This window comes from Gorilla gorilla, chromosome 4 (assembly GCF_029281585.2).
Source record: "Gorilla gorilla gorilla isolate KB3781 chromosome 4, NHGRI_mGorGor1-v2.1_pri, whole genome shotgun sequence".
Taxonomy (NCBI): Eukaryota; Metazoa; Chordata; class Mammalia; order Primates; family Hominidae; genus Gorilla; species Gorilla gorilla.
The window spans coordinates 14,164,768-14,185,292 of NC_073228.2; the positions used below are offsets into that span (position 1 = coordinate 14,164,768).

The window sequence follows — 20,525 nt, forward strand, 5'->3', positions numbered from 1 at the left end:
CCTGTATGTATAATTAAAAGGTGATTACAGCTGTTTTTGGCTTAAAAAATTAAACATGACCATCTTTCTCTAAAAAACATCCCTAGATGGCCCCAAATAGAGAAAATCACAAGTAAAGTGGCATAGACAAGAAGAACTAGATGGAAAAGACAAGGCAGGTACAGGGAAAAGGACTATAAGGTGGGAGGCTCGGTGAAATACCTGCTTCCTAGGGTCAAGTAAAGATCAAAGCTCAAGGAATGTCTACCTGAACGGAACCTCCTTTTATTCATTATCTATGGCTGCATCACAAATTTCCTCAAAACTTAAGGGATTCAAATAATAATAACTATTTGTTATTGCCCATAGTTTCTGTGATTCAGGAAATTCAGGAGCAGCTTAGCTGGGTGGTTCTAGGTTGGCATCTCTCCTGAGCCTTTTGTCAAGATGTTGGCAGGGCTAGAGTCATTTGAAGGCTTAACTGGGGTGGGAGAGTCTGCTTCCAAGATGGCTCATTCATGTGGTGAGCAAGTAGTTGCTGGCTGTTGGCTGGAGGCCTCAGTTCCTCTTCATGTGGAATTTTCCATGGGGCTCTTGAGTATCATCACAATATGGCAGCTCTTTCCCTAGAGGAAGGGATGCAAGAGAGAGCAAGTGAAGGCTGCAATGTGCTTATGACCTAGCTTTGGAAATCACAGGCCTTTGGGGTAAAGAAGGCCTGGAAGGTGGCTATGGTCTTTGGGTTCTCCAGGGTACAGTCCATAGGCATCTCCCACCCCAGAGCCCAACCCCATTGGTGTTGGCCCTGAACCCAACCTCCACGTTCTGGCTGATATCCCAGTGGCTGCTCTCTGGGCCCTGATCAGCCAACAAGTACTCTATGACATACAAATATGCTAGTGACACACAGACTCCAACGGCTGGACTAGCTCAGACTTCAGTGAAATAGACATCAGCCAGGTGAGGAGCTCAGCTTGCCATCTGTCTCCCTGGGCCATACTCATTGATGATGAGGTCAATTTCTGCTTTTGCCATCTTCCCACAGAGGGCCCAGCAAGCTTGGCCGCTGAGCTTTCTTGGGACATGGTGACTTCCTTCCTAGAAGGAAGTCCCTGCTACTTTCTGCCAGTGCTCAGGTTAGAGATGGGATTGCTTATGTGTGGTCTCATTTCCCTTCCTGACCCCCAGGACAACTTTTCCTTATTCACTGTGACACTGAATGCCACACCTTAGACAGTAGTTCCTTGATGTATTTTGCCGAATGGATGAAAAGCACCCCAGAGACCCCACAGTGCCCTGGGGCATCATTCTCACTGTATTCTATCTGGCTCTACCCCAGCCCCAACCCATTTCCAAATCCCTCTCTGCACACTGACCACAGAGAGGTAGAATGATTTGCAGGGAGGCTGAGCATTTGGGGAGGAGGACATCTCAGGAGGAAGGAGGTGGTGGCCCTGGCAGATGGTCTTCGTGCATGGGACCGGATGTCCAGTCCCTCAGCTCCAGCCAAGGCAATACAGATTTTCCTGGGGACCTGAGGCAGACTCCTCCACATCTTATTTCTAAGCACAAATCCATCTCCATCCCCTTTTGCCTCCTCCGCATGCTCGTTCCTGCCGGCTCAGCACCCTGGAGGGAAGTGGGATATGGCCCAGCAGGTCACCTAGAATAAAGTAAGTCATCAGAAAAGGTCCCTGATTCATCAGAGGGCTTTGGCTGCCAAGCAAATGCTCTTGAAAGCTTGCTTTCTTCAGCTGCTGTGTCTCAGGGGCAGGGACTTACAGTGTTTGCTTTTCAGCCAACCACCCTCTTGACTCAGAGGCTGAAGTGCCCAGGAAGCAGGGGCAGAAGGCCCCAATGTAAGGTGAGCATGGGGTGAAGTGAGCCCCGAATTTGGGAGAGCAAAGTATGGCTCTGCCTAGCCAGACGACCTCTGGATTTGGGAACACGAATATGATAATAAAAACAACATGTGCTCCTCAGTGATGACACTGATTGAACCTTTCCCTGGGTCAGGCATTGGGCTGATGGCTTTGCAGGTTGTCTCTTCCTTAATCCTCACATCACCCTCAAAGTGTGTCTGTTAATGCTCCCATTTGGATGATAAAAAAGCAGAGGTTGCCTGAGCCGGATTTGCCAGTTCTAGAGTTTGATCTCTTCACTGGCATGAGATGCTGCTTCTTGGCCCCAGGGTCTGTCCTTGAAGCAAATGAAGTCCAACCTGCACAAGCATCCCCAGGGTAGGGACATGTGGACTGCTGGGGGAAATCACAGGGAAGGGGTGAGAATGGAGCCGTCTTCCTTTTCTGAGTGAGGCTGGTGCCCTGAAGATTTATCTCGCCCCTTGCTGGTGCAAGGTTGCGGAGGGCCCAAGAGTAGCAGGCACATCTGGGCACATGGAGGCTGGTATGAGCATGTGGGTGTGGAATACAGAAGACCCTAAACAAGAACTGAGATCTGAACCTTTCACAAGGTAATGCCCCAAATAGCAGAGCAAGTGATGCAAAGGATTTCATAACTGTGGTGTCATGCCCCAGAGATGCAGCTGACCAGCCTGGAGCCCTCTGTCTCATCTTGGCCTTTTGTTTTCTGTCCTTCTGCAACTGGAGACAAGCTTATTCTCAGCCCCTCAGCCTGGATTGGTGTCCTGGCTGGGCTCCGAAGAGCAGAAAGGCCATGCATGTTCTCTTTCCTTTACCCATGCCAGAAGCTGTGTGAGTCATGTGTTTGTATTTTTAGCAACACATAGGAATTGCTGCATGACAAATAATTGGAGGGGGGGGAGACACTTGCAAAATTAACATAACAAAGGCAATTATTTGGATCTAACTCTCAGGGATAGAGGCAGCCTGGCAGTGCTCCTTGATCCAGGAAAGGCAAGAGAAATGAAGGGCTGACGGTGGGGTTGCCGGTGCCCCAGGAGTGGAGGCACCCAAAGGTTTTCTATGGGTAGCAAAGGAAAATAGCTTTTCCGGGTGGGCAGCTGGCATGGTCCTGGAGACCTGGGCATTGTATGTGCTGTTCTAGTGTGATCACAGCAAGTTTGCTTCACTTAGAAAGGCTAGAGAATGTAGATTTCTTTCTGTGGACTCCCTAGGCCCCTAAATGAGCTCCACATCCTCCTGGGAGTCTTGCCCGTTTCAATCACTTGTTATCTTCACCATCACCCCATTACCACCACCATCATCGCCACCATCACCATCATCACCACCATCACCATCATCATCACCATCACCATCATCATCACCATCATCATCACCATCACCATCATCACCATCACCATCACCATCACCATCATCACCACTATCACCATCACCATTATTACCACCGTCACCATCATCATCACTATCATCACCATCACCATCATCACTAACTACCATCACCATCACCACTACCATCATCACCATTACCATCATCACCACCATCACCACCATCTTTACCATCATCATCATCATCACTGCCATCCATGGAGAGTTTGACATGTCCATCTTCCTGAACATGTTGCACACATTATCTGATTGGATTTATCTTTCATAACAGCTGTGGGGAGTACATGAAAATGATCCCATTTTGCAGAGGCAAAAACTGAGGACCAGAGAGATTTGGGTCTGACCTCAAAGATGGATAATCCCGAGAATGGGAGGAATTTCCAAGGGCTCTCTGGATGCCCCAGTCTCAATCATGGCCTCTTCAGAGTTATACTGAGTTATGCATGACCACAATAGCATGGGCAGAGAAAAGGGGAACGAATATTCCTAGAACTTGGGGCCTGCCTCCCACCCACCCCCTATTTTTTCTTTTGAATCTTTACTACATTGGTGAAAATCATATGGAAATATATGTAGATCCTGAGCATGGTCTAGGTAGCAAATAAACAGAGTAGGGTGTGAAGGGACAAAGTTCTTAGTGGCTGGGGCGCACCTGGCCTTCTGGAGTTTGGCGAGGGAGAACCTGGGATGTGGTGAGGACACTCAAGCCCTGGTCCCACCTTGGCACTCACCCACCTTGTGACCTTGGGTCAGGCCCAGAGGCTGGCTCTCTATCAGTCCAAAGAGGTGAGCAGGGCCTGTCCTGAGTGTGGAGAGAGCAGCAAGCCCATACCCCCAGCATTGCACATTTCACCCTGTATGAGTGTCCTGTGGCCGCTGTAACAAATTAGTGCAGGCTTGGTGGCTTCAAACAATGGAAGTTTATTCTCTCACAGCTCTGGAGGCCTCAAATCTGAAATCTGGTAGGGCCACGCTCCCTCTTGGAGGCTCCAGGGGAGAACCCTTCCTTGCTTCTTCCAGTTTTTGCCGGCTGCTGTGTTCCTTGGTTTGTGGCCATATCACTCCAATCTCTGCCTCCGTGGTCACATGACCTCCACCTCTGCTGTCTGCATAATCTCCCTCTGCCTGTCTTTTATAAGGATACCTATGATTGGACGTAGGGCCCACCCTCAAATTCCAGGATAATTATCTCATTTGCATCACACTTTAATTCATAGAGCACTTTCCCATCTTTCATTTATTTTGTCCCCTCCACAAGCCCGTCAGATAAGCAGGGAAGACATATGTTTACCCTTCTTGTATGTGCATCACGCTTGGACAATTCACTAGTGGGTTGTCAAATGACTATAGAGGGATACTGAGGCCCAGAAACCTTATACCAACTGTCTAAGGGGCCAGAGTTTGAGCAGACTCAGAAGGGTGGTCTCCTCATCTCAAGATCTTCCACTTAATTACATCTGCAAAGACCCTTTTTCCAAATAAGAGCGCAGTCACAGGTTCTGGGGATTAGGACATGAACACACCTTTTTGGGGACCATTATTCAATCCACTACATACTTCCTGCTGAAGACATGTGGGGTCCCACTGCTCCTGAGAAAAGTGGAAACTTCTGACCTTGACACCCAAGATCCTCTTTAGTCTGGTTCTTCATCCCCTCTCCAACTTTATTATCTATTACGAATCTGCACAACATGAAGCTTATACAAGCCCCCATCATCATCATCATCATTAGGGATGTCTTCTAGAAGGTAATAGTGTCCAAGTAGAGTCCTGACTTAGAAGTTAGTCTTCTAACTCCTTTTGAGCCTGCTCTGACTCTGGCCTCTTGGACAGTTGACCTAAGGTATTAGGGCCTCAGTTTCCCTCTGTAATCACTTGACAACCCATTTAGTGAGCTGTCCAAGTGTGACGCACATACAGGAAGGGTAAACGTATGTCTTCCCTGCTTATCTGACAGGGTAATGGGGAGGACAAAATACATGAAAGATGGAAAGCACTCTGTGAATTAAAGTGTGACGCAAATGAGGTGCATGCACGATCATTCTCGTCTCCTGGGATTTGGCCACCTGGATGCTGGAATGATCCTGAGCTTCCTGAGGCAACCTTGGCATTTATAACAAGTCAGCGCCCTTTGCTTCTGGGAAGAAAAGCACGAGGTTTCTGAAGGTTGGAATAATGCAGAGAGGTAGCTCCTAAATTGTCTGCTTCTGTGAGCTCAGGGCTGTTTCACTGTCTCTGGCCGCTTGGCATCGTTGTGTTGAGGGCCCCCTCACAGACATCAGTGGTGTCTGCACTAGGGTGACACTGGAGATCCAAGCCAGACCCTCAGAGCCAAGCCTTTGCTCCAGCCTACCTGGAGAAGATGGCTGTGGCCCTAGAGACCCTCCCGGTCACCCCCAAACCAGCAATGCAAAATTTATTCCTACTGTTATTAACAGTATTGGGCATTGCAGGAGCCGTTGCCAGTCTCCATCACTTGGCCACACATGACCTGAATCCCTAGAGGAGGTGAGGCAGGAGCTGATGGCTGGTCACTGAAGCCCATATCCAGCCCAGTGCATATCACAGCCAAGTGGAAAGATGGGGAGGGAACTGGGGAGACAGGATGGGAGGCATGGTGACCTAGGCTGTTCCAGCTCCACCTGCCCTGGCATCCGCCCAGTTTCATCATCTTGGTGGTCTGTCCTTTGCAAAGCCCCTTGCCTCTGTCCAGCCTGCACACCCACGTCGGCACCCCTGAGTACCCCAACCTCTCAGGCCCCACAGCATCTCACAACGGTTCATTGGAATTGCCCTGGGTTTTCTTTTTTTTTTTTTTTTGTAAGTGTGAAAATAGCATAATGGCCTTGCAGGTGACCCTTGAACAATGTGGGGGTGAGGGGCGCTGGCCCTTAGAGACCCCGATGCAGTGGAGAATTTGAGTATAAATTTCAATTCCTCAACACTTAATTACTTGATCAGAAGCCTTACCAATATCACAAGCAGTCAACGAACACCTACTTTGTATGTCTTATGTGTTATATGCTCTATTCTTACAATAAAGTAAGCTACAGAAAAGAAAACAGTATTAAGAAAATTGTAAGGAGCAGGCTGGGCGTGGTGGTTCATGCCTGTAATCCCAGCAGTTTGGGAGGCCGAGGTGGGTGGATCACTTGAGGTCAGGAGTTTGAGACCAATCTGGTCAAAGTGGTGAAACCCTGTCTCTACTAAAAATACTAAAATTAGCTGGATGTGGTGGTGGGTGCCTGTAGTCCCAGCTACTCGGGAGGCTGAGGCAGGAGAATTGCTTGAACCTGGGAGGTGGAGGTTGCAGTGAGCCAAGATCATGTCAGTTCACTCCAGCCTGGGTGATGGAGTGAGACTCCATCTCAAAAAAGCAAAGAAAAGAAAATTGTAAGAAACAGGAAACGTATTTACTATTCATTAAGCAGAATTGGATCATCCTAAAGGTCTTCACATTGAGTGGGCTGGGGAAGAAGAGGAAGGTGTGTGTGTTGTGGGGAGGCTGGTCTTGCTGTCTCAGGGGTGGCAGAGACAGAAAAAAAATCTGTGAATAAGTGAACCCATGGGGTTCAAACCCATGTTATTCAAGAGTCAACTGTAAATATATGTTTGAAAAAATAGATCACCTGTGAGCCCCTCTGCCTGACTGTCCATCTCAGCCTCTGCTCTTCGTGTTCTCAGCTGTATCACATGCATATTCTCATGGTCTCTGTCTTTTTTTTTTTTTTTTGAGAAGGAGTCTCACTAGGGTGGAGTGTAGTGGTGCAATATTGACTCACTGCAACCTCCACCTCCTGGGTTCAAGTGATTTTTGGGCCTCAGCCTCCTGAGTAGCTGGGATTACAGGCACCTGCCACCACGCCCAGCTGATTTTTGCATTTTTAGTAGAGATGGGGATTTGCCATGTTGGTCAGGCTGGTCTTAAACTCCTGACCTCAAGTGATCCACCCGCCTCAGCCTCCCAAAGTGCTACGATTACAGGTGTGAGCCGCCACACCTGGCTCTCATGGTCTCTTTGCTGCCTGTTTCAGTCTCTTCTGATGTGAAATTAGGTGTTCTTGAGTATCACCTCCTTGGGGTCATTCTCTTTTCTTCCCCATGCATGTTCGGGGTGTAAGCCACTGGCCTCCCCTGGCCAGTACGGCAGCTACCCCTCATCTGACATCCCCTCCCCCGTCTGGCGTCCCCTCCCGCCTCCGTTGTCCCCTCCCCCATCTGGCATCCCCTCTGTGCCATAATCCAGGCTGCACTGTCCTGACCCCTTGCCACGTCCTCTGTGGCACCTCCCAAACAGTCCCAGTTCATTTCCTCCAATTTGGAGCCTGACCGTCTCTCTCTTTTTTTTTTTTTTTTTGAGGCAGAGTCTTGCTCTGTTGCCCAGGAGTACAGTGGCCCGATCTCAGCTCACTGCAAGCTCAGCCTCCTGGGTTCAAGCGATTGTCCTGTCTCAGCCTCCTGAGTAGCTGGGATTACAGGTGTGAGGCACCGTGCCCGGCCCCATTTTAATACTTTAAAATTTTTCTAATATATCACTGTAAAGATTATGAAATGAATACATTTAAAATCGGTCCTTCCTCTCAGCCAGCGGCTTTGCTCCTTCATGCAGGGATGTCGTCATGCACGTGGACAAGTGTTCAGGATGACGACAGTCATGTCCTCCTTTTTACTACAGGAGATCTGTCTTTCCCCCTTCCAGGGCCCACTGCGAAGACAAAAAGAGAACATTTATGAGTACCTGTGACATGCAATGCACTGCACCTGGTGCTGGGGGTGCAGGGCAAGGTGTCAACCCCCGAAGAGTGCTCAGACCTGTGGGGCAACAAGCCTGTAACCAAACCCAAGGTGTGGTGCTCGACAGAAGAGGTGAGTGTTGAATGGAGGGGACCCCAGTTCAGCCAGGTGAGGCTTCGACTGGGACGTGGGTCAGCATTTGCTGGGCTGAGCAGGGATAAGGCAGAAACTTCCAGGTTGAGGACACGGAGGTGTGAAAGGGCTTCCAGTCTCTGCGTGGCAGGCCTGGTCAGAGGGCCGGGTGTAGAGGGAAGGAGCTGGGAAGCTCAGTCAAGGTCAGGTGGCAAAGGGCATTGGGTGCCAGGCTCAGGGTTTTGCATCTGCTCTTAAGCAGAATCACTGCAGGCTCCACAGCAGGGCAGGTCCCTGTAAGGAAAGATGACTGCTGGCAGCAGCTTAGGGGAGGAGAAGTCATGGAGGGGTGGTTGGGGGATGGTGGCAGATCAGGAGGCAATTGCAACAGCTCAGGGAAAATTGTGGGAGCCTGGGCTGCTCAAGATGGGAGCAGGTGGAAAGAGCGGAAATATTCAAGAAGTAGGATCTGAAGTTCGACGACGTATAGACAGACCCGGTGTGTGTGTGGGTGGCGGTGGCAGGGGAGTGGGGGATGGACTGCACTGCAGCTTTGACTCAGGAACTCTGGGTGAAGGAGCCAATTTGGGGAGAAGGCAATGAGTTCTGTTCTGAATTGATTGAGTTTGATGGACTCACTGGGACGTCCAGGTTGAAAGGCACAAAGGAAGATAAAAGTGCAGGCCTAAAACTCAGGGCAAGGCAGGGTATTTTACATCATTCAAATAGCATATGAAAGAAGGTCTAACGCTGTGCAAACACATGGCGAAAAACGCAGTATAAATAGTGACCGGTGATTCCTGGTGATGTGTCGCCTGCCTTCAAGATTGAGGTCTACAGGATCAGGAGTGTGGGGTGTTGGGCTGAGTTTTTTGGGGTGAGACAGGCAGAGTCTGGTGGAGGTGTTCGTGGAAAAGAGCAAGCCATTACTCAGTTGCTTGGGGCGGAAGTAAAGGTGGAGGAAAGAGGAGTGGAAGAGAAACAGGGTGTTGCTTGCGGTGGCTCCCCAGTAAACATTGCCTGCTTCCCACTGGGCTCACTAAGGCCCACCCAAGTATGCCCATGTGTTTAGGCACTTGTGCACAGACACACTCACACATGCACACACACGCACGTGCACAGACATGCATGTGCACACACACTCACACACATGCACACACACATGCACACACATGTACATACACATGCACACAGACATGTACGCACACACGCATGCACACACACGTATACACACGCATGCACAGCAAGGGCAGCTTTGAGAAGACCGAGGGATGAGTGACAGCTATCTCCGTCTACCCAATCCTAGTAAGTTTTCTGAAAGAAGAGGACACCCTCCCCTCCCTTCTCCCCTGCCTTACAGTTCAGCCATTTTCTCTCACACTCCAGCATCTGGCCTCCTAGCTGCCTGGGGAGCAAGCGTCCCTCAAGATTAAAACAAAAAACAAAAACCCTCTAACCTTTTTTGAAGGATAGGCCTGCGCGGTCTCCAAATTGGAGACGGACCCCATCACTTCCATTAGAGCATCTTTTAGCCTGGAGGGTGATTCAATCCGAATAGCTCCCCTGCAGCTCAATAGAGCCCAGGTTCCCTGTAGCTGGGCTGAGGCTTGGCTGCAGAGATTTTGGCTTCATAGAAGACGTTAGGAGGTAGGGGTCTGGAGGTCCAGTTTCTCCTTTTTTGCACGTCAAGGAGAGAATCAGACCTTTCAGGAAGGGGGCTGGTTTTGTCCAAGAGTGTGAGATTTTCCAGGATTTTTATTTCTTCTTTTACTCTCCCATTAACCTGGTGGGGACCCCACCCCGACTTTTTCCCACTTTAGCCTCCTCTTCTGTATTGTTTTGGTTTTTTTAAGCCTCCGTGCCCAGCTTCCATTATGGAAAGTGCTGTTTATGTCCAGGGCGCCTTAAAAAGGCAGCTAACAGCTCTCTGGCTGCGGTCCTCTTCGCTTGTTTCCCTGGCAACCAGAGGCAGGGAAAACAGAACCTGTCAGACGGAAAATGTCAGTTACAGCAGATCTGGGAGCGCAGGAAAGAAGTGGTGGGATGGAGCGAGGGAGGAAGTGGGAGGGCCAGCAAGGGCTCACCCTTCTGCCCACCTGGGCTGGTGCCCTCCTCCCAGCGAGCCAGGGGATCAGGGAGGCTGGCTTCTTGAACGAGAGGGGCTGCCACCAGAGCAGGCAGCTTCAGAGATGGGGGAGGGGAGGGGACTGCCACCTAGGATTAGCGGGATGGTCTTTGGCAGCCGTCCCGCCCAGCTGATTATCACATTGTTTTAAAGGTCATTGGGCTTCTTGAGGCCCCCAGCAATGCGTTCTAGAAGCCCCTCCAGTCGAACTTAAAGCTCTGGGTCTAGGTAGCAGAAGGGGGAGGGTCGGGGAAGAAAAAGATATCAAACCCCAGTATCCAAAGACCCCGGAACCGTATCGATCCCGACCCCTGCTTGGTATCGATTGATCAATGCCCCTGCCGAAAAGAGGAATTGCCCTTTAAAATGGTTGGGAAAGAGATTGGGAGGGAGGGTTGATATTAATCAAAGCAGGCCTCTCAGAAGGACGGCAGAGCAGCACGGGGAAGAGGAAACAAAAGAAGGAGGTTTGCCGAACAGCCTCGAATATTACGGCGGGAGAAGCGATCAGTTAATGGCACTGGATGCAATGAGGTGTGGGGTGTGGGGTGGGTGCTCCTGAGAGTAAGGAGGGCGTGTGAGAGAGTGTGTGTGAGAGAGTGTGTGTGTGTGTGTGTGCACGCAGCATTAGACACATGCTCTCTGCAATCTCCTGCTGTTGTCCTCAGACATTCCAGGAGCTTCCCTAATCTCCTGATTTTTGGGAGAAACTCCGGCCCCCCTGGCCCAGTGGACCTGAGAGAGTGAAGGGAAGACAGGCTGCTGTCCACAGTCAGCTGAGCCCCTGCTGTGCGTTTAGGGTGACAGATGGTGTTTACTTAAAATAAAAAAACAACAGCACCGTTGTGTGCGTGTGTATGCGCACGTGTGTGCATGCGAGTGTGTGTATATTTATGTGCATGTGCATGCGAGTGTGCGTGTGTGCATGCGCACACGTGTGCATATGTGTGTGCACATATTTGTGTGTGTGCGTGCATGTGCACGTGTGTGTACATGTGCGTGCATGTGTGTGCATGCGTGCGTGTGTGCACACCGGCTTGCATACGGCAAGCTCCAGAGCAGGAGGAGCCAGAACCAGATCTGGGTTCTGTTCATCCTCAGAGGTGGGAGTTTAAGCCCCTGAACATGGGATTTGAGAAGGAGGCAAAGGAGGTAAAGGATGGTCACCAAATGCGGTGCTGGGTTTCCTTGAGGGACACATGGCAGGGCACCTTCTGCTGAACACCAGACATGCCCAGACAGTTGAGTTGGTTCTGCTTCAGGGATTTTTCTAACCCCAGACTGGTCTAATTATTGGCTTTAGGGTGTCTGAAAATGTACCCTCCAGTTTCCTGGTTAGGGAATGGTGTGTGTCGAGGGGCAGGGTCTAGCCCATAAAGCTGCCTTAGTTTATGTGGGTGGGGCTGGGGGTGGGTGGAGGGTCCCTGAAATGACATTTCCTTCTGGCAAAAGGAGTGTAGAGGTTCCTCAGGCCCTGGCTGGGTACAGGTTTGAGGGCATCTCTTATCTTCTGGTTTCCAGGGCAACCTCAACAATATAAGGCCACCTTAATACCCATTTCCACTTAAGCATCCTTAGAAAGGAAACAAACAAAACCTCCAAACGTAAGACAAAAAAAACACAGCAATGCAACAACCAACCAGATACGACTGACCACCCCCCCCCCTCCGCGACATCCAGAATTTATGGTTTTTGCTATAAAGGTTAAAGCTGTGGGCAACCGTGGGGCAGAACCCCTCCCTTACCCCCCATTTTAAGGCCAGGTCCTCTTTCTCTGTCATTTTCTCTCCTCCCAGTGTTTTCTGGGTGGCAATCATCTCTTTAAATCATCTTTCTTCCTGGGCCGTGGGGACTCACCAAAGACCTTACAGTTGTTGGCATCATCTGGTCAGGAACTCTCTGCAGCTGAGAGTGGAGTGTGACTCGGTGGCCCTGCCACCGAAGGTGAGTGTCCAGTCCATGTGGTCCTTGAATGTCTCGGAGACAGCGCTGGGCTGGTGACAGTCATAAATCACCGCTCCACGCGCCTCACTGAAAGACCATATGGACCTTCTTGTCAGTCTGGGACACGCTTAAATTATGACATTTTTCATTTTGATTGACAATTACCTTCCCCTGGAAGTTTGCGAACAGCCCGGCTACAATTACATCTCATACCATAAAATGAGGGGAGTAGAAAGGGAGTCATTATTTTCTGAATATGGTCTCTGGCAGTTGGCTAAGGAGGTAATCTTTATTCCCACTGCTCCTGCGTTTTATTATTTTATTAAGAGTTAACTCTCGATTATCCACATGTGAGCCCAAGAGACAATCGTATTCCCACAGCTGTTAGGCCTTATTATTTTATTGTTATTGGTTCAGATTTTCCCCAGGCTCTATGTGGGACATGAAAAAGAGTCCCGATTGCTCACATGTTTCTTAACTGCCCCTTTTGAATTATTTGCAGTAAATGTTTATAATCTCAATACCGCTCCTCCCTTCTCCTGGGGTAGAGGATGGGTGGCTATTTTTTTTTATGACAAAATATGCATTACCTAAAATGTATCATTTTAACCGTTTGAAAGTGATACTTCAGTAGCATTTAGTACATTCACAGTGCTGTGCAACTGCCATTCCTAATTCCAAAACATTTTCATCACCCCAAAAGGAAACTTGTGCCCATTAAGCAATTACACTTCATTTCTTTTTCCCACCACCCCCCACCCCCCGCCCCGCCCCACCTCCACAGCCCTAGGCAACCACCAATCTGCTTTCTGTCTGTGGATTTGCCTATTCTGGACGTTTCATATGAATGGAATCGGCAGTAGGAGGCCTTTTGTGTCTGGCTTCTTTCACTGAGCATGGTGTCTTCAGAATTTACCCATGTTATAGCATGTATCAGTATTTCATTCCTTTTTGGTTTTTTTGAGATGGAGTCTCACTGTGTCACCCAGGCTGAAGTCTAAACCTCCAGAGTAGCTTGGATGACAGGCACGTGCCACCATGCCCAGCTAACTTTTGTAGTTTTAACAGAGACGGGGTTTCACCATGTTGGCCAGGCTGGTCTGGAACTCCTGACCTCAAGTGATCCGCCCGCCTTGGCCTCCCAAAGTGCTGGGGTTACAGGAGTTGCCGCTGCGCTGGGCTGCTTTATGACTTTTTATGGCTGAAATTGCGTTTGCTCGTATTATGACTACACCACATTTTGTTTGTCCGTCCATCAGTTGATGGACATTTGGGTTGTTTGGTGCTGCTACACACATCTGTGGACAAGTTTTTGTTTGAACCCCTGTCTTCATTCTGGGAGGTATATTTCTTGTTTGTTTGTTATTTTATTTTATTTATTTTTGACACAGAGCCTCACTCTGTCCCCCAGGCTGGAGTGCAGTGGCTTGATCTCGGCTCACTGCAACCTCCGTCCCCCAGGTTCAAGCAATTCTCCTGCCTCAGCCTCCCAAGTAGCTGGGACTACAGGCACCTGCCACCGCACCTGGCTAATTTTTGTATTTTTAGTAGAGACGGGGTTTCACCATCTTGCCCAGGCTGGTCTTGAACTCCTGACCTCGTGATCCACCCGCCTTGGCCTCCCACAGTGCTGGGATTACAGGCATGAGCCACCGCGCCCGGTCTTTGCGGGGTATATTTCTAGGAGTGAAATTGCTGGATCTTATGGCAAGTCTATGTTTAACTTATTGGGGAACAACCAAATGATTTTCCATTTTACAATTTGGTTGGCTACACGACTTTCCATTCCTACCGGCAGCGTGTGAAGAATCCAACCTCTCCCGTCACCAGCACTTGCCAGCTCTTCGCTCAGTCAACTCTTCGGATCTTTGCAGGGAGACCACAGGATTTTCAACGTCAGCCTCCGGCCACCTCCTCGATTTTGCCTGAGGCACTGGTTGGAGCCTTCTCCTGTGTGGCTCTCCACGGGGTCAGGGGATGGAGGGGATGTGTTCACAGCAGGAGTGTTGCTAATCCCTCTAACCTGGGACCCCGGGTCCTGTGAGGAACCCATTGACATTGGCTCAACTGGGAGAGTTGCCAGGCTGGAGGCCTTTTGACAGAGTCATGAGGGTTTGGGCCTTGGAGTTGGAGTCTCCTGTTGGCCATGAAGAGCTGCATGGCCTTGGCCAAGTCGCAGCTGACCTTTCCTCTCCTCTCTATGAAATGGTGTAGCAGACCCTGCTAGTACCCCCACCCCAATGCCTCATGTCCCATTGATCTTCACCTCTGTTATTTAGAACACCTGGGACTCAGTCCGTGAGGCAGGATCCCACCAGGTGGAGGTGCAGGAGACAGTACTGATGAGTGAGTACCTGGGAGCAACCCTCAGCCAGGTGTGCGCAGGCCATTGGGGCACCACCGTAGCTTGTGCTGTCTGCCGGAGCTCCCGAGCGGGATGGAGCGCCTGGTGATCATGGTGATAATTGTATGAATAAGGCATTTTTATTGGTTGCCTTCCTGTCCTCACCTCCTGTCCCCATTCCTGGATTCCTCTCCCAATTCAATGACTTGCAGTCAACTCCTCGTCTCAAAGTCTGCCTTCTGGGGAGCCCAGCTGTGGGCTGCACAGATGAGAAAATCCACCCAAATGGACTCCATGGCCAGGAAGTGAGTGAGCCCTTGATGGATAGCCAAGGTCCTTGTCTCTGTTAGAGTGGATTGTGGCAAAATTGGTGGTTATCAGTCTGTTTTGAGGGGCCCATCTCCCCACAAGGAGCAGTGAGCTAGAAGCAAAGACAGAGGCAGCTTCATTTTAGGACAGTTTCCTTCCTCTATCAACAGCTCGGCATCAGATAGAAGCCTGGGGCGTTTATCTGTCGAGCATGGGATGCAGCTTGGACAGTGGTTTGCTTTCCTCTCTGAAATGCACTTTTCCAAGGCCAAATCGCAGATAAGCAGCTTCCCCCTGGAGTACCCCTGTTTTATGCGGGGTAGGGAGGGCCGTGGGTGTGATTATGCTGGTCTGGAAGCACACATTGACTTTAGGTAGTTCACACGGCGCACGCTCAGCGGAAAATCGAGAGGTGTTGTGCTTCTTGAGTCACCACCCTCTCCCACCACAGGGTCAGTCACGAGGGGAGGAAGGGGAGGCAGAGGGAGGAATGGAACCTGATGCTGTCGGTGAACCTGAACATGGACAGAGCGTGGGGGGCTCAGTGGAGTCCACAGAAGCCCCCTCCCAGAATAAGGAGGCTGCTGGCCGGAGCTGAGTGCAGGGAGGGAGGCATCTTATCAGCTCCCGGACCACACTTGCCATCCTTCCCTCTGGAGGCACCATCCATTTGCTGTGTGCCAGTAGCAGCATCATTGAGACCAGATTAAAAATGTCTGTGCCCTTTAAAGGTGGGATGTTTTTTTTTTTATTTGATTTTTTTTTTTTTTTTGAGATGGAGTCTCGCTCTGTCACCTGGGCTGGAGTGCTGTGGCGTGATCTCGGCTCACTGCAACATCCACCTCCCGGGCTCAAGTGATTCTCCTGCCTTAGCCTCCTGAGTAGCTGGGATTATAGGCATGGGTCACCACACCCGGCTAATTTTTGTATTTTTAGTAGAGATGGGGTTTCACCATGTTGGTTAGCCTGGTCTCAACCTCCTGATCTCAAATGATCTGCCCGTCTTGGCCTCCCAAGGCGGGAGCCACAGCTCCAGGCCCAAAGGTGGGATATTTTAAACTTGGGCTAGTTTACCATTGGCTCAAGAAAGAAGTTAGGTAATCAAAGCGGTAAATGGTTCTCTGTCTACCCAATTTTAATTTTCAGTACTGGCTTTTTTTTTTTTTTCAAGAGTGAGGAGGGCTCAAAAGTACAGGGGGAGGAGACGGAAAAAGAATGGAGGGGCAGGGTCAAGGAATTGATCAACGGCATAAAGCGACCTGCCGTCCCTGAGCTCCCCCTCTTTGGCTCCAGCTGGCAGGAGCTCAAGACTGTTCACCAGTTACCCCAGGGCAAAATGAAAGAGGATCAAATTTCTGCTACAACCTACTCTATCCCCCCACCTAGTAAATCCATCATGTGTGGAAGAGCCTCGGGGCCCTGCCTCCCTGATCTCCATCTTCTCATGGTAGCTGCGTTTGCCTCATCCCCAGTGAGATGGACACCCTGGGTCCCATCTGGACTCTCCCTCTGGTCCTCCAGCTGGCCCCTGCCCCGGCCCTGGCCCCTCCTCAGACTGGGTCAGGATCCGTTCCTGGGCCTGGCCCATTTGCTGGTCATGTCCACTCATCACTTGCTGGCCCTTTATTCTCTGTGGATGAGTTTCCCCATTCCCAGCTGTCCCCAGCTGCCCCCAGCAGGCATGGGTGTGGAGTGTTTGCCAGGGCTGGGGCTAGCAATGGAAACCTCCCCTCTCCTCCCAGAATCCAAGGAGGAGGACCAAGATGCAGGCTGGGTCAGAAAGTGGGTGATGGATGACTCAGGCCTTGGCGGTCAGGGCAAGTGGGTGGAAAAACATCTAGGTTTTTGCCCATTCCGAGTGCTTCTCGTTCTTTCCAGTTTCTGTGTGCCAAGTTGCACTGCCAGGGCACTTCAGAACCAAAGAATAAAGGGTTTAGGCTCACTGGGCTCCTGCCCCGTGACCCTCCAGGGTGCCCAAAGCCGCAGCGGTCCTGGGTGTATGCAACTGCCTCTCCCGGGTCAGGGTGGCCTCCACCAGTCTCCCTTGCTGCCTGGGAATATGACGTTCAGGGCCGCAGGGCTGAATTCTCCCTGAGTGCTTTATATAAATACCCGCTTCAGGGCCGACACCTACTCCATCATAGGGACCCATCAAATGAACCAGCCAAGCCCATAAGTTATTGCAAAAACCATTCCAAACAATAAAGGCAATTTTACTTACTGAACCATTAAATGTACATACTTAAATTAGACCCAACAAGACATCGCGTGGGGATGTCTCAGGGCCAGGCAAACAATGAGTTTCGAGGAAGGGCTATCTTGTGTTTTCCCCACCTCTCACATGAAATTAATGAGGTGCTTCAATTTAATCATCATTACAATCATATCTTTATTTAGTTACTTAGCTGGGTTTGACCTGCTGCCTTGGGCAGCCTGGATGTCACCTCTCTGCCCTGGGCTGTCCTGACAGCCGGTGAGAGGTCAGCAGGAGGCTGGTGCACAGATGCCAGGCTGCTCCAGCCCAGTGAGGCAGGTTTGGTTGATGTCGCTTCTGCCTCTGGGATCTACTGAGGCCAGCCTGCAGTTTTCTCTGACCTGGAGATCAGAGCCCATATCCGGGAGACACACAATGGCAGCTCTTCCTTGCCCACCATGTTGACTCTGATGCCTGGTCTGGCCAGTTACATCTTTTAAATATTTCTTAGATATTTGTCTCTTTTCTCTTCCTAATACCAATGTCCTAGTTCAGGTCCCAAACTTTGTGCCTTTGGTGTTAATCCTCCTTCATGCCCTGATGCTGGAGCCATTTCTGGAAACTCTAAATCACAGCCGCTCACCCAGCTCAGAGCCCTTTGGTGGCACCCTTTGCCTATTGGAGGGAGATCGAATCCTGAGTATGCCATTCAAGGCTCCTTCTGACCTTCCCCAGACCCCAGTGACTCTCCCCTCCTTGTCTCCTGCCGCTCCCTGCCTTAGCCTGTATAGTCCGCCATCACCTGCACTACAGACTGCCCACAGTTGACCCTCCCACATTCATCAGCACTTACTTCTACAATATCCTGCCTCTATGCCCCTCCCACTTCTCTTTTCCTGTGTACCTACAATTTGTCCTTTAAAACACCCAAGGCGCCAGTTTCTCCATGTCCGCCAGGTACATTTTCAAATCCTTAGGTTGGGCTAAATGCCCTTAGGAATCCCAAGACCCCCTTTGGTCCCTCATGATGGGTTTGGGATGATCACTTCACATGCTGGTCCAGGGGTTATGCGTTTGCTGTGAATCCTCAGCACCTAACACTGGATCTGGTGCACAGGGACTCTGCCAAACCGTCTGACGCCGCCAGGCTGGGATGCTGTTACTCTTCCTGTGTCTGCAATGGGTCCAGAATGGCTCTGATGGAGAGATGCTCCCGTGTGGTCACTGGGGAGATTGGTGAGGGCTGCAGGGGGGATCAGCACTTCCCACATCCTTCCTCAGACAGTGGTGGAAATTGGGTTATATTTGCATGTGGCTTGGAGGCCACCCAGAAAGTGTCAGGACATCCCTGGGGTCAGCAGTAGCAGCCGCTTGGTGCAGGTTTAAGAAGTCACCCAGGACAGAGCCAAGCATCAAACTGCGGGGGGTGGGGGGGGTGGGGGAGGGGAGGTGGGGGAGGGAAGATTAGTGCATCATCTGGGTGGGCACTGCTGGTTGTCTGTGCCCACTGCCCGCTGCCTTCTCCCTATCCCCATTCCCTTCCAAAGGGGAACTCAGGACACCCCTTGCTCCCTCTGCCTGTCTCCAAAAGCATCACTAAATATTGATTAATAAAGCGCAATGTGTCTTGGCTTTTCCTTGCCCCAGTGTCAGGCCTGGAAAACACAAACAGACCCCAAAAGGTGCCAGTTGCACAGGTGCTTGTGTGAGCACTCCTTCCCCGCAATGGGATTGGGAGCACCCTACCCCCAGGGCATGGAAGGGCCTTCTCTTCTGTCCTCCCATCCACTTCTCCACTCCCAGGGTGGGTCTCTGCATGGGTGTGTGGCCTGAGCTTCTGACAGAGGTAAGATGCAAGCCACGTCGGCAATTTTAAACTTTCTAGTGGCCACAAGAAATAAGTCAAAAAGAAAAGGTAAAGTTAAGTTTAATAATACATATGATCTAACCCAGTATCTCCAAAACATTATCATTTCAACGTCTAATCAGTGTGAAAATTATGAATGAGGTAGTTTGTGTTTTTTATATCAAGCTTTTGAAATCCTGTGTGTGTTTTGCACACCCAAGTGCCTCTCGACACAGACCAGACTCATTTTCTCGTGCTTGGGACCCACAGGCATCTGGGGGCTCTCTGACTGGGGCTGTGCAGGTATTAACTGGCTGACCCTGGAAAATGCCCTTTTGGAAGTGAAAATCCTGAATTCTATCACTTCCCTCCAATCAGGCCGGCGCCCAGCGTCAGCCATTCCCCTACTGAGCAATGCCCAGCTCTGCAGCCAGGAGAGGGAGGGAGAGGGGCGGCATAGCCTCCAGCATCTGAGATGCAGTTCGTGGGCACTAAATATGCAGGCTCAGCAGAGGCATCCAAAATGAGTTATTTATCAGCTCCAAGGACACAAAGACACCTTAAAATAAGGAGCCCGTGGCCACTCCTGTGAAGGTGCTGAGAAGCCAGGCTCTTTTGCAGGAGCCCCCGGGGGCCACCCAGCCCAGGAAGCCATCGGCGGTGCAGATCCTAATGAAGTCAAGGTTCACACACAGCCCTTGGCCCGCCAGGAATCTAACGTGGGGCTCTAGGATTTTCTAGGCAGCCCTTACAGTCACTCACATGCAGCATGATTAATGGCTGGATACCCCGGCGTGAAAACCATTTAAAAAATGGCATTTTTGTCACGGACAGTGTTCCACATATCGTAAAGGTCATACGTGCTAAGAGCATTATCCGTATTTCTTGGGCAAACATGCTTAACCTTGTAGAGCACATTCCCCGGCAGATCAGCGATCCGTCTCCCGCACTTCAGAGGACCCGATGGCGCGGGTTCTTTGCCAAAAGGGATGAAAGACGGCGGCAATGGCACCACGCAGGGGTTTCAGACAATGCCGTGAATTGGCTGCCGGCCTCTCACGGCGTCGGGGAGCAGAGGGCAGGAGGCCCCACAGCCTGTGAAAGGCTGCCGGGATAAGAGACTTCTTCTGAACATCCGCGTGGCTCTCGCCAGCTTTGATTTCCTCTGGAGGGCTTTGGGGCGGGGCTCCCCCATCAGGCTGGGGTCGGGAGGGAGGAAGAGCGCTCATCTCAAGCCCCGGCGGCCCAGGCTGGTACTGGGTCTCTGATACACGGAGGCTGCGAGGGAATTCAGAAGCGGCTTCTGTGTGCCTGATAAAGACAGGTCAAATGAAAACCGTGGATGTGAGGATAACCAAGGGCAGATGACTGCAGCTGGTCTACCTGTCCAGCGTGGAAGCCTGTACTTTGGAATGCCTTGCTTTGGAGGCTGGGGCAAACGTCTCCAAAATAAGATCACCCCGGGTCTCGGCAACTCACAGCACGAGTGAGCAGCCACGGACCCGGGAGAATGACCTCACACTCACTGAGACCTGGGTAAGGAGCTCCAGGCTTCTACCTGGCAGGCCGTGAGAGTGGGTGGGGGGCTTTGTTCATGACTTCTCGGTGGCATCCTCCCCACTCCCCACCCCAGGGCCACTTATCCCCCC

The 20,525-nt window shown here is 50.8% G+C and overlaps 1 long non-coding RNA gene across 1 annotated transcript; it reads right to left on the reverse strand.

Moving 5' to 3' along the window:
* Nucleotides 1–390: 390 nt before the first annotated feature.
* On the reverse strand, nt 391–10,157 carry LOC129533868 (uncharacterized). The gene is made up of 3 exons (XR_008680257.2): nt 9,572–10,157; nt 7,808–7,953; nt 391–605 (listed from the first exon to the last, which is right to left on the reverse strand). It is a non-coding gene; the product is annotated as an uncharacterized lncRNA (long non-coding RNA).
* Nucleotides 10,158–20,525: the final 10,368 nt, after the last annotated feature.